Source organism: Procambarus clarkii, chromosome 63, assembly GCF_040958095.1.
Source record: "Procambarus clarkii isolate CNS0578487 chromosome 63, FALCON_Pclarkii_2.0, whole genome shotgun sequence".
Classification (NCBI taxonomy): domain Eukaryota; kingdom Metazoa; phylum Arthropoda; class Malacostraca; order Decapoda; family Cambaridae; genus Procambarus; species Procambarus clarkii.
The window spans coordinates 14,137,459-14,151,807 of NC_091212.1; the positions used below are offsets into that span (position 1 = coordinate 14,137,459).

Below are 14,349 nucleotides of genomic sequence, written 5' to 3' on the forward strand. Positions count from 1 at the left end.
CAGGAGCTGAAGGAGGCATTTGAGCAGAGTTCCGTGCTGCGTTTCACTTACGAGACGGAAAAGGATGGGAAGCTGCCTTTTCTAGATGTAACAGTCATGGAAAAGGGCGGAGGTTTCCACACTGCAGTCTACACTAAGGAAACAAACATAGGAATGTGCCTAAATGCCAACAGCGACTGCCCCGACAGGTACAAGAGGAGTGTTGTTAACGCATACGTCGACCGTGCTCTCAGCCACAGCTCAGAATGGAAGCAAGTCGACGAAGAACTCTGTAGGGTAAGGCAGGTCCTAGTCAATAACGGCTTCTCCAATGGTTTCATCGAAGACATCATAAGAAGGAAAGTGAAAAGCCATGCAACCTCTGAAGAGACAACTAACACAACACCTATACCCCCTATTAGACTATTTTACAGGAACTTCTTTTCCACAGCTCATAAAACGGAGGAAAGGGTCCTGAAAGATATTGTTAATAGAAACGTTATCCCTACAGACAAAAATCAGAGGATACAACTGACGATTTACTATAAAACCAGAAAAACGGCCAGCCTACTCATGAGAAACTCTCCAGACACAAAACAGAACGCTTTAAAAGAGACTAACGTCGTCTATGCCTTCAAATGCCCACTTGGGGACTGTAAGCTCCAAAAAACCCAGTATATAGGCAAGACAACAACATCTCTTTCTAGGCGTTTAACGATGCATAAGCAACAGGGCTCCATTAAGGAACATATAATCTCTTCCCATAACCAAACCATCGCCAGAGAAATCCTAGTAAACAACACAGAAATCATCGATAGATACAGCGATAGCAGGCGGCTTGACGTTTGCGAGGCACTACACATCAAGAAGTCAACACCAGCAATCAACAGCCAATTATTGCACAACTATATTCTACCCACCTCAAGACTCCGCTCCAATATAGAAGCATCAAGAAATATGGACCAATAGGCTTTCTACAAACACTTCTATTCAATACCCATTGTTTCTGTTCTGTCTTGTGTTGATACTTTTAATACCCTATTAATATCCCCTCCTGTTCTGTCTTGTGTTAATGCCACATCACCCTTCCCACCTCACTCAAATGTAGATATAATATCAGAGAGACGTAAGTTCTAATCAGTTGTGTATTTGTGAAGTCTTTGAAAATGTAATAAGTTTTACGAAACGCGCCCGTGTCGCGTCAGACTAGAAATAAAAATGAATTTTGGAGAAGTGATTTTTGATTTACCTCCAACAGTGAAGCGTAATGTACGAAAGATTGAGAAAATTCGTGTTAGAATTATTAATCTTACTTTTTCGGTCATATTTAATAAAATATGTCTACAGGAAAGACTGCTACCAAAATATACTAATATATATATATATATATATATATATATATATATATATATATATATATATATATATATATATATTTATTTATATATATATATATATATATATATATATATATATATATATATATATATATATATATATATATATATATATATATATATATATATATATCCTTGCTTAGGTTACGTGAATTGCCAATAAATTACATTCTCAAACAAGTCAAGAATCCCGGTAATATAGTCGGGTTTGTTCTTGACGTACAATCGAGAATTCCGGGTTCGAGTCCCGGGTGGGACAGAAATGGTTGGGCACATTTTCTTTCACCTAATGCCTCTGTTCACCTGGCAGTGAGTCGGTACTCAAGAGTTAGTCAGCTTGTTGTATGGTTGTGTCCTGGGCAGGGTCTGTAATTCGGCCTTGGGGGGGGGAGGGACCTCGATAAAAGCCAAACGTGTATGAATACACTCTGGCTTCCTGTCCCCAATGAATTAAGTGAAACGTGAAATTCTTTCCTGTTTGAGTGTCCAAGAATTTGACATTAAAGAAAATGTTGGCCTTAAGGTTTGTCAAAGAAAACGTATATAACAGAAACTTAGTTAATTATAAAACCTGGGTTTTTAAAATAACAAAGTTGTAACTTGAGAATAATCTTTGTTTCGGGCAAAGGTTCACTTGCCAGTTGACCAAAAGACTATTTATGGAACCTTAATACGCCTCCAGAACATCACAAATATCTCAATTAGTATTCAGGTGGTTTAAACAGGATGGATGAACACGTTAAAATCATTAGGCTCATAAATGCATTTTCTAAATAGCAAAATGTACTTAGTTTTTAATAAACAAGCCTGAGGATGGGTTGCTATTTTAGCTTTACCTTAATAATTCAAGAACTCATTAAGTTTAATTAGTATTTTATTGTATTTATGGATCTTGAACAACAGAATGAGGTCAAGATAGGCTATGATAGGTTAGGTTACATTACATTAAACAGTACCAAAACACACTAACTGTATACTCAGTTCTTTAATATACTAATTAACCTGAGAACGGGATGCTATTTTAAGCCAGGGTATAAAATAATATAGAGTTATAACGTAAGAATAATTCTCTGTTTAGGATAAATAAGAAGCTAGCTAAACTAAAGCTAAAAAATACATTCTTGACATCATACTTTTGTAACATTAGAGCATAAGGATCCCATATACGCTCTCTTATTATACCTTAATATGCATTGTTCATTTTTTTTCACTTTTTGAAGTGAGAGGATTAAGCTCTCACCTCTAATCTAGGCGATTAGATTAGTGGGCTCCCAAGCCTCTCATTAATCTAATCGCCGAAGCTACCTATATCTCTAAAATTCTATCCCCAAATATTCTGTAAGTTCAATGCCATCCTCATTATCTCAATCACAGGATTTTGGGGGGCATCCCAAGATTATTCTCATGGCCTTATTTTGTACCTTTTCCAACATGTATAAATAAGACTATATAGGGTTGTTGATTTGTGGAACCAATTGCCGCGTAACGTGGTGGAGGTGGGGTCCCTTGATTGTTTCAAGCGCGGGTTGGACATGTATATGAGTGGGATTGGGTGGTTATAAATAGGAGCTGCCTCGTATGGGCCAATAGGCCTTTTGCAGTTACCTTTGTTCTTATGTTCACCTTTACCAAAACAATAAATGACAGGGGCAGCATAATCAATAAGAGATCTCACAGTATACTACGGTGATTACTAATGGAATTTGAAATGTAAAATATGATTAATATTTGTGTATTCTATGTATGTGTGTGCCCCTTTAGGGATATTAAATATTATTATTATTAAATACGAGATATTGAAGAAATAGGAACAAGGGGAAGGGAATTATCAGGGGAGGGAAAGCGCCAAGCCGTTACGACTATATAGCACTGGGAAGGTCTCAGGATATGGATCTGGTCACCATTTGGTCCGGGAGACATCTCCCGTCACGCAGGGTGCAGTCGCACCTCCACAGATCTCCAGTATCATCTATTGATACTGGTGATGGCTCAAAAGGGCCACCACTTACGAGCTATTCATGCCTGTGCCACCTTTTGGGTGGCTTCATCTTCATCTTAACACATTCACAAGGGAGACCGTCATGCAGAGTGCATTCGCACCTCCACAGATCTCCAGTATCAGCTCTTGATACTGGTAATGGCTTAAAAAGGGCCACCACTTACGGGCTATTCATGCCCGTGCCACCTTTTGGGTGGCTTAATCTTCATCAATCATCAATCAATCAGAATATGGATTTGGGATGGGACGGGGGAAGGAATGGTGCCACTTGGACGGTCGGGGATTGAACGCCGACCTGCATGACGCGAGACCGTCGCTCTACCGTCCAGCCCAAGAGGTTGATCTTAAATAGACAAGGGTAGAAATAGCCCAAGCTACTCTATCCCTTTAAGATGTATTTCATTACCTCAATAAACTTTACGTATGAACAAATCCACAAGGGCCGTGACGAGGATTCGAACCTGCGTCCGAGAGCATCCCAGACGCTGCCTTATAAATACGTATGTACACACACAACTCCCAGCTATGTGGGATCGGCCTCTCTGGGATCGTAGTCTTAAAGAGTCGTTTCCCGATCGAGGCAGGGGCAGAGTTGCTTTCACCTTATGCCCCTGTCCACCTAGCAGTAAATAGGTGCCATCCTGGGGATGTGTGTATTCACCTAGTTGTGCTTGCGGGGGTTGAGCTCTGTTCATTCGGCTTCCCCTCTCAACTGTCAATCAATCAACTGTTACAAACTACTAACTATTTTTTTTTCACACACGCACACACACACACGCACACACACACACACACACACACACACACACACACACACACACACACACACACACACACACACACACACACACACACACACACACAATTCCTCTGAGTATAAGATACTCAGAGGAATTGACAGAGTGGACATAGACGAAATGTTCACACGGAATAGTAACAGAACGAGAGGACATGGATGGAAGCTTGAAACTCAGATGAGTCACAGAGATGTTAGGAAGTTTTCTTTTAGCGTGAGAGTAGTGGGGAAATGGAATGCACTTCAGGAACAGGTTGTGGAAGCAAATACTATTCATAATTTTAAAACCAGGTATGATAGGGAAATAGGACAGGAGTCATTGCTGTAAACAACCGATGCTCGAAAGGCGGGATCCAAGAGTCAATGCTCGATCCTGCAGACACAACTAGGTGAGTACACACACACACACACACACACACACACACACACACACACACACACACACACACACACACACACACACACACACACACACACACACGCACACACACACACACGCACACACACACACACACACGCACACACAGAGGGAGTGTGTGTGTTCCCTGAATATTGTATCCAATTAACATCACCTTATCACAAGAACTTATGTGAGTCCATCTCCACTGGGTTAATGAGTTTATTTATGGGCCTCATGTAGCCATTGTGGGGACGAGTGGCAAAGAAGTTTGAATGTCAATTATAGCTTCACGTACTTTAAGCTAAGCAATTCATATTTTTTAGTGAATACATAGAATATTAATAACCGCACTTGTAATTCCCGGAATCGCTGATTTATTCTAATAAAGCGCTTGATCTCTAGCGGAAAATAAACATTATATTCATTAAAGTAGTCAATGTAAGATTTACTTGTCAACTATGCACAAATATACTTTGAATATTGTTATAAATTACTAAACAGTGTTTCAACACGGCCTTAGTACTCGTCTACGCATATAAAACTAGTTCTTCATGGCCGGTAAGAATTTTTTATCGACTTTTAAAAAACCAAAATCACGCATCCCATATGATAATAAAAGTAACAAACCCAAAACCTTAAACACCTAAAATAAGTGTCATTAATGATTTATTTCCGGGGAGATCCTCAGAGCTTACGTCATACTTTTCCAGGGAACAGAACATGACACGGTCAACCAATAGAAATACATGACGCAACAACCATCAACCAATCACAAAGCGTCTTGTATCTCAGTACGGTAAGTGGATGGGAACCCTACATAACTCCTTAACATTAATGGAATAATTTAATAAACATCCGTTCAATAACAGACCAGAGTTCTCAATCCTAGTGAGGATTGAGAGTGATATCAAGGGTGGAAATAGTTATATAAATGGTGGAAATTGATGGGGGGTGTAAATGGGGATTTTTTGTGGGGTTTTATGTGATGTATTGAGGGAGGGAATAGGGGTAAATAAGGCGAAAAATAACGAAATATGATGAAAGGTGGTGACATTTGGCAGCGGCGGGAGGCGGCGGAGTGATACGCGGGGAGGCGACGGGCGGGGTAAGCCTCGTCGCGACGCTGTGACGGAGCTCTGACGTGGATCCTGACGTAGACGCTCATCTTCCAGTAGGAGTTCGAGTTAGCGTCCCCGACCGTCGACGTAACGGCCCAGGTAAGGTCCCCCATCAACAAGTTCCCGCCATCCTGTCAACCATTCGCCCGCCCGCCGCCCAATCGTAGGCCTGCCGCCCAAGCCGCCCCGAGTGAAGATGGCTTCATTTGACGAGTTGTAGGCCATGGCGACCACTATTGGTAGCCGCAGCCGCAGGAATATGACGGCTGCGGGACTCGCTGTCCTGTTTTCAGGAGGTTTATAGCCTCCATGGGCTGGCTAAATAGCGTTTTGTGATCGATTAGGTAAAGCGGGGGGTCACGCGGTGCGGTGATGATGATGATGAATAGAGGGAAGGTGTAGTGATGATTTGGTGAGGGAGAGAGAGATATAAGGCTGAGGGATAATCAATGGTGAGGCAGGTGCCGTACGCAGGTGTCGCCGCAGCTGCTCCTGCTTCTCTACTTTTGGCAACTTGAGACGATTTTTTTCCCCCTAGGCGATGAGATAATTTAGCGGCGGCGTATATGAGAGCGGCCTATATAGCGTGTTGATGAGTTGATGAGGAGCTGGGCCGCCGCCGCCGCACCTGATACCTGTCTCCTGTGATGAGTTGTGTCCAGCCTGGACGGTACCGTCACCATTGCCAGACGTACAGTAGTGCCCTTGACAGGCATATAGACCCCAAAACACTGTTTGACAAGCAACTGTCAAGGCCCAGGAGGAGTATAGTACACTTGCCAGTTGATATAGGCGTGTGTTGACCAGTGGTAAGACAGGGTTTAAGATGGTCTAAGGGTTTCTGCCCGAAACGCTGCGCGTACTAGTGACTTTACAAGATTGTAATTACCATATTATGTATCCTCACAATCCCAATGTACCTTCTTGTATATATATAAATAAATAAATAAATAAATAAATAAATGGTGGGTGTAGGCTGGCTTGCCCTGGCCCCCGTGGGTGTAAATAATTTACTCCAGTGGTGGTGGTCACCACTACTATATTGATCAAGGAGACACAAGGTGTTAGGTTTTGGCTACGTGGATTAATGCGTAGTTACGCCGCGGCAGATGACGTTCCTTAAGGAGATTTAAAAGGAAATAAATAGTTGCAAGTGCTTAGAATGGCTCTGGCGGGGTTTTGAGACGCGAATAACCGCCAGCCTAGCGGATTTAATTATGCATTAGCGGCCGCGATCACTGAAGGCATTGGCGACGTTCACCTGTTGCAGGCCTTCCATTATATTTAAATAGAAATGTCGTAATATTTTTACGAGTCGAACACTTTTCGGCGATTTAGGTAATTTGAATAGCTCCAATAGACAGCTATTAATGGGTATCTACCCATAACATGCAGCATATATATCGCTTTACGATACATGCGGTCTTCAGTATATATCTTCTTCGAACAGAACTCTGCTGAACACACACTTACCGGCAACTCTGTATTATTCATAACAACGATTTCCGAGCCAGAAACATGGGTAGTAGCCATTGTACACGCCAAGCGTTGTGGTCGATGTTCTCGTGAATATATATTATATTAATTTAATTAAGTTTCTTGTCGGTACTATGGCGCAGTACAATATTACGGGACGGTGGAGCTGTGATAGGTGTAGATGACGGGACGAGCCACCGGAAAGTGACACGGGATGGGGCTTATCTGGCCACCGGAACTCTTATCGTGCGCGCCAGACTAAATTCACGGGGTCGTTGTCTATGGGGAATTACCGAAGCTAAAGTTAACGTAAAATTATCCGTAAGAAGTATTGTAAAGCATATTTTTAAAATTGTGCCAAATATATTCCATATAACAAGAAAGTAGTTTTATTAATTAATATCGAATATTGTGATATTTTAAATATTTTTGTTTAATTTATCATTCATTTAATACTGCCAGCGATAGTAATTGGTTTAATCGTATAAACCATTATATACTATTTGCCGATTCTATTCCTTCAATTATATACACTCGCGCAGATATTTATTTTCTGTGTTAATGTTATTATTTATAATCCTTGTGGTATGGGTAAGCAAGTACGATCAGTGCGCTATCATGATTCATTACATGGAAATTACGTATGAAATTGCCTGTCTTTTAATTCCATATCATGATCCATGTTGGTCGGTTAACGACTCCCGACGACACCAGCGTACACACCGGGGAACGTAAACAATTAATAAATAACAAATATATTCTTTGTCTGCACAAAATAAATGGTACAGTATTTAGCATTTATGGCTTAACATTGTCATTAAATTAATTCGCTTTCAACACTGCTGGCAACGTTAAATTAAATATAAATAAAAAAATCCACCAGTTTAACATTTGAAACATTCGATCATCAATATTCAAAATAAATTACTTGCCGAAAATTGCTTATTCGAAAATATCAATAAATATCATATAAATCGGACACATAATCGACAAATTTCTTCAACAACAAACTTGTGAACTTGTGGTTCAGTGAACATAACCTTAATACTATTAGAGACTAAACCACACCAGAAAATGAAGAGACTACGTTTCGGTCCATCCTGAACTATTATCTAGTCGATTATGATGAGGGTCCAGGACGAACCGAACGTCATAGTCTCCTCATTTTCAGGTGTGAGATTTATAGTCTTCGTATCTTCAGCGTTATTGTGCCTCATCGTCTGCAATAGTATTCGTATTCATTGACTCGTTAGTCAGTAGTGTGTTTAACGAGACGCGCAGTTACGGTTCGGGAATCTCGCTAAGATTTTACTATCATCATTATCATTAAACACTTGGGTGTCGGAAAATTGATAATTTGGGTCGCGAGCACTTTGGCCTGGGTTCGCATCTTGGCCGGAGAGGATTGACTAGGCGCCAATCCTTGACAGTAGTATGTTTACCCAGCAGTGAATGGGTACCTGGTTCTTAAACGATTTGGCGGGTCGTATTACGTGGGAACACTAAGATAAGGGACTTTCCAGAAACGTTGTTCGTGCTAGTGGCTGCACAAGTATTCTTGTATGTATATTTAGGTATATATATATATATATATATATATATATATATATATATATATATATATATATATATATATATATATATATATATATATATAATGCATATGGTGTATACATAATATGTATATATAGTGTATACATAATGTGTATATATAGTGTATACATAATGTATATATATAGTGTATACATAATGTGTATATATAGTGTATACATAATGTGTATATATAGTGTATACATAATGTGTATATATATAGTTTATACATAATGTATATAGTGTATACATTGTGTATATATATAGTGTATACATATTGTGTATATATATAGTGTATACATATTGTGTATATATAGTGTATACATAGTGTATATATAGTGTATACATAATGTATATAGTGTATACATAATGTATATAGTGTATACATAATGTATATAGTGTATACGTATAGAATATAGTGTATACAAAATGTACTGTATACATAATGTGTATAGTGGATGCATAATGTATAGTGTATACATAACATATAGTGTATACATAACATATAGTGTATACATAATGTATATGGTGTATACATAATGTATATGGTGCATACATAATGTATATATAGTGTATACATAATGTATATATAGTGTATACATAATGTATATATAGTGTATACATAATGTGTATATAGTGTATACATAATGTGTATATAGTGTATACATAATTATATATATATATATATATATATATATATATATATATATATATATATTAGTGTAAACAATGTATATATATAGTATATACATAATGTATATATATATAGTGTATACATAATGTATATATATATATAGTGTATACATAATGTGTATATATATAGTGTATACATAATGTATATATATAGTGTATACATAATGTATATATATATATATATAGTGTATACATAATGTATATATATATATATAGTGTATACATAATTATATATATATATAGTGTATACATAATGTATATATATATATATAGTGTATACATAATGTATATATATAGTGTATACATAATGTATATATAGTGTATACATAATGTATATATATATAGTGTATACATAATGTATATATATAGTGTATACATAATGTATATATATAGTGTATACATATGTATATATATATATATAGTGTATACATATGTATATATATATAGTGTATACATATGTATATATATATAGTGTATACATAATGTATATATATATAGTGTATACATAATGTATATATATTGTATACATAATGTATATATATATATATATAGTGTATACATAATGTATATATATAGTGTATACATAATGTATATATATATAGTGTATACATAATGTATATATATAGTGTATACATAATGTATATATAGGGTGTATACATAATGTGTATATAGTGTATACATAATGTTTATATAGTGTATGCATAATGTGTAGTGTATATATAGTGTATGCATAGTATATATAGTGTAATGTATATAGTGTATACATAATGTGTATATAGTGTATACATAATGTATATATAGTGTATACATAATGTATATGGTGTATACAGTGTATACATAATGAATATAGTGTTTACAAAATGTACTGTATACATAATGTGTATAGTGGATACATAATGTATAGTGTATACATAACACATATAGTGTATACATAATGTATATGGTGCAGACATAATGTAAATGGTGTATACATAATGTATATGGTGTATACATAATGTATATGGTGCATACATAATGTGTATATAGTGTATACATAATGTATATGGTGTATACATAATGTATATGGTGTATACATTATGTATATGGTTCATACATAATGTATATATAGTGTATACATAAGGTAGTGTATACATAATATGTATAGTGTATACATAATGTATATGTATAGTGTATGCATGATGTATAGTGTATACATATACACCATAATGTATATAGTGTATGCATAATGTATATATATAGTGTATACATAATGTGTATATATATTATACACTATATACATTATGTATACTATATACATTATGTATACTATATACATTATGTATACTATATACATTATGTATACTATATACATTATGTATACTATATACATTATGTATACTATATACATTATGTATACTATATACATTATGTATACTATATATACATTATATATACTATATATACATTATATATACTATATATACATTATGAATACTATATATACATTATGTATACTATATATACATTATGTATACACTATATACATCATGTATACACTATATATACATCATGTATACACTATATATACATCATGTATACACTATATACATAATGTGTATAGTGTATACATGTGTATATAGTGTATACATGATGTGTATATAGTGTATACATGATGTGTATATAGTGTATACATGATGTGTATATAGTGTATACATGATGTATATATAGTGTATACATAATGTATATATAGTATACATAATGTATATATAGTATACATAATGTATATATAGTATACATAATGTATATATAGTATACATAATGTATATATAGTATACATAATGTATATATAGTATACATAATGTATATATAGTATACATAATGTATATATAGTATACATAATGTATATATAGTATACATAATGTATATATAGTATACATAATGTATATAAAGTATACATTATGTATACACTATATATATACATTATGTATACACTATATATACATTATGTATACAATATATACATGTATACACCATATACATTATGGTGTATATGTATACACTATACATCATGCATACACTATACATATACATTATGTATACACTATATATATATGTATACACTACATTATGTATACACTATATACATTATGTATACACTATATACATTATGTATACACTATATACATTATGTATACACTATATACATTATGTATACACTATATACATTATGTATACACTATATGTACATTATGTATACACTATATGTACATTATGTATATGCTATATATACATTATGCATATGCTATATGTACATTATGTATACGCTATATATATTATGTATACGCTATATATATACAAGTATACACTACCTTATGTATGCGCTATATATATTATGTATACACTACCTTATGTATACACTATATATATTATGTATACACTATATATATTATGTATACGCTATATATATACATTATGTATACACTACCTTATGTATACGCTATATTTATTATGTATACACTATATATATATATATATATATATATATATATATATATATATATATATATATATATATATATATATATATATATATATATACAGTATTATTAAATATGACGGAAAAAGTAAGATTAATAATTCTAACACGAATTTTCTCAATCTTTCGTACATTTCTTTTCACTGTTGGAGGTAATTCAATTAATGCACAATTAATGCACAACTATATTCTACCCACCTCAAGACTCCGCTCCAATATAGAAGCATCAAGAAATATGGACCAATAGGCTTTCTACAATCACTTCCATTTCAATACCCATTGTTTCGTGTTCTGTCTTGTGTTGATGAAATTAATACCCTATTAATGCCACCTCTTGTTCTGTCTTGTGTTGATGAAATTAATACCTTATTAATGCCACCTCACTCAAATGTAGATATAAACAAAACCGGAGATGTGTAAGTTCTATTCAGTTGTGTATTTGTAAACTAAAGTCTTTGAAAATGTAATAAGTTTTACGAAACGCGCTCGTGTCGCGTCAGACTAGAAATAAAAATGAATTTTGGAGAATTGATTTTTGAATTACCTCCAACAGTGAAAAGAAATGTACGAAAGATTGAGAAAATTTGTGTTAGAATTATTAATCTTACTTTTTCGGTCATATTTAATAATATATGTCTACAGGAAAGACTGCTACCAAAATATACTAAAATATATATATATATATATACACAATAAAGGAAAAAAAAAGGGAAGGGGGTGGTAGGAGAAAAGCACACAGAAACTGTATTGGAGGGAATACACATTCCCTCCAATGCGTTATGTGTGGTTTCCTCCGAGGCTATGGGTCCCCCTTCTTCCAGCCAGAGGTGGTACTCCCTTCCCTATTATATAAAAAAAAAATATATAATATATATATATATATATATATATATATATATATATATATATATATATATATATATATATATATATATATATATATATATATATATATATATATATATATATATATATAATATGCATTATGTATATACTGTATATACAGAATAGTGTATACATTATGTGTATATATAGTGTATATATAGTATATATGTATATGTCGTACCTAGTACGTAGCCAGAACGCACTTCTCGGCCTACTGCGCAAGGCCCGATTTGCCTAATAGGCCGAGTGAATTTCTTTATTTTTAATAATTTTGTTCCACATACAGTAGTTTATTTGAATTATTATTATTTTATATTATGATCATAATTTATTTACTTAGTTGTGTTAGTTTAGGTTAGGTAGGGTTGGTTAGGTTCGGTCATATATCTGTTAGTTTTATCTCAAATTTAAACAAATTAACTTATACATAATGAAATGGACAGATTTATCCTTCCATAAGAGTAAATTTGGAAAAATATATAAATTCAGGAAAACTTTGCCTATTAGGCAAAACGGGCCTTGTATAGTGGGCCAAGTACGACATTCTGGCTACTAGGTACAACATTATATAAACATTATATATATATATATATAATATTATACTGTGTATAATTGAGGCATGTATTCCATGACTTCATCAGTGCTCCAATGAATGTGTCATTATTTGAGCCACTTCATTGTGCATATTTAGAGAGGTTAATAGTTCAAGGCAATTGCAATAAACTACTGTAATTAATTTATATCATTGTACTGCTATCAGTACTCTTACCCTGCATATTAGTACCAGTTGAAGTATTTACATCAGATGAACCATCCATTATACCAGTTCATCCTTACCCAAACAGTCGAGCGTCCTAGTTTTTTATGAAACTACCTGTTCCTACTTGGTAAGCAACTGTGTCTCTTGACTCTCGACCAGCTGACGTCACATACGACTAATTTCCCATTATTTTCAAACGTTATAAATGTCTTGGGCACCTGCTAATTGACCTTCGACCCCCAGTATGCTAGTAATCCCTGTTAACCAGGGATTCCCTGCCTCAGCAGTGTAACTCCAGGCATGTCCAATACAGTTAATTTTGTTCTCAACCCACAATCTGGGATCCCAGATTCAATTTCTAGATGGGATGGAAATGGTTGAGCATGTTTCCTTTCATTTAGTCCTTCATGTCACCTAAACAGTATACTGTATAGGTGCCTGGTAGTTAGGCAGATGTTGTGGGGTTGCATTCTAAGGAGGGTCAGTTTGACCTTGGAGGGACCTCGGTACAAGCTTAAAAGTATGTACTGTACTATATATATATATATATATATATATATATATATATATATATATATATATATATATATATATATATATATATATATATATATATATATATATATATATATACACACACATACACATACACATACACATACACACACACACTGGCTTCCCGTCTCCAATAAAATTGACCTTTGTAACCTGTTGTTGCTCTGACTGAAGTCACTATTGTCT

The 14,349-nt window shown here is 34.5% G+C and overlaps 2 protein-coding genes across 21 annotated transcripts in view; one reads left to right on the plus strand and one right to left on the minus strand.

Moving 5' to 3' along the window:
- The window catches only part of LOC123769505 (ankyrin-3), a 33,995-nt gene extending 26,657 nt beyond the window's left edge, over positions 1–7,338 (minus strand). For both annotated transcript variants that reach the window (XM_045760659.2, XM_045760657.2), the window contains exon 1: positions 7,163–7,338. The gene's annotated coding sequence lies outside the window, so the exon portion shown is untranslated. The remainder of the gene's footprint in view (positions 1–7,162) is intronic.
- Positions 5,632–14,349, plus strand: part of CrebB (Cyclic-AMP response element binding protein B) — a 123,296-nt gene continuing 114,578 nt past the window's right edge. For 6 of the 19 annotated variants that reach the window (XM_069308763.1, XM_069308755.1, XM_069308754.1 and 3 more), the window contains exon 1: positions 5,633–5,788. The gene's annotated coding sequence lies outside the window, so the exon portion shown is untranslated. Of the gene's footprint in view, positions 5,789–14,349 lie in introns of all 19 variants that reach the window. The other 13 variants (XM_069308757.1, XM_069308759.1, XM_069308758.1 and 10 more) reach the window with 5 other exon arrangements.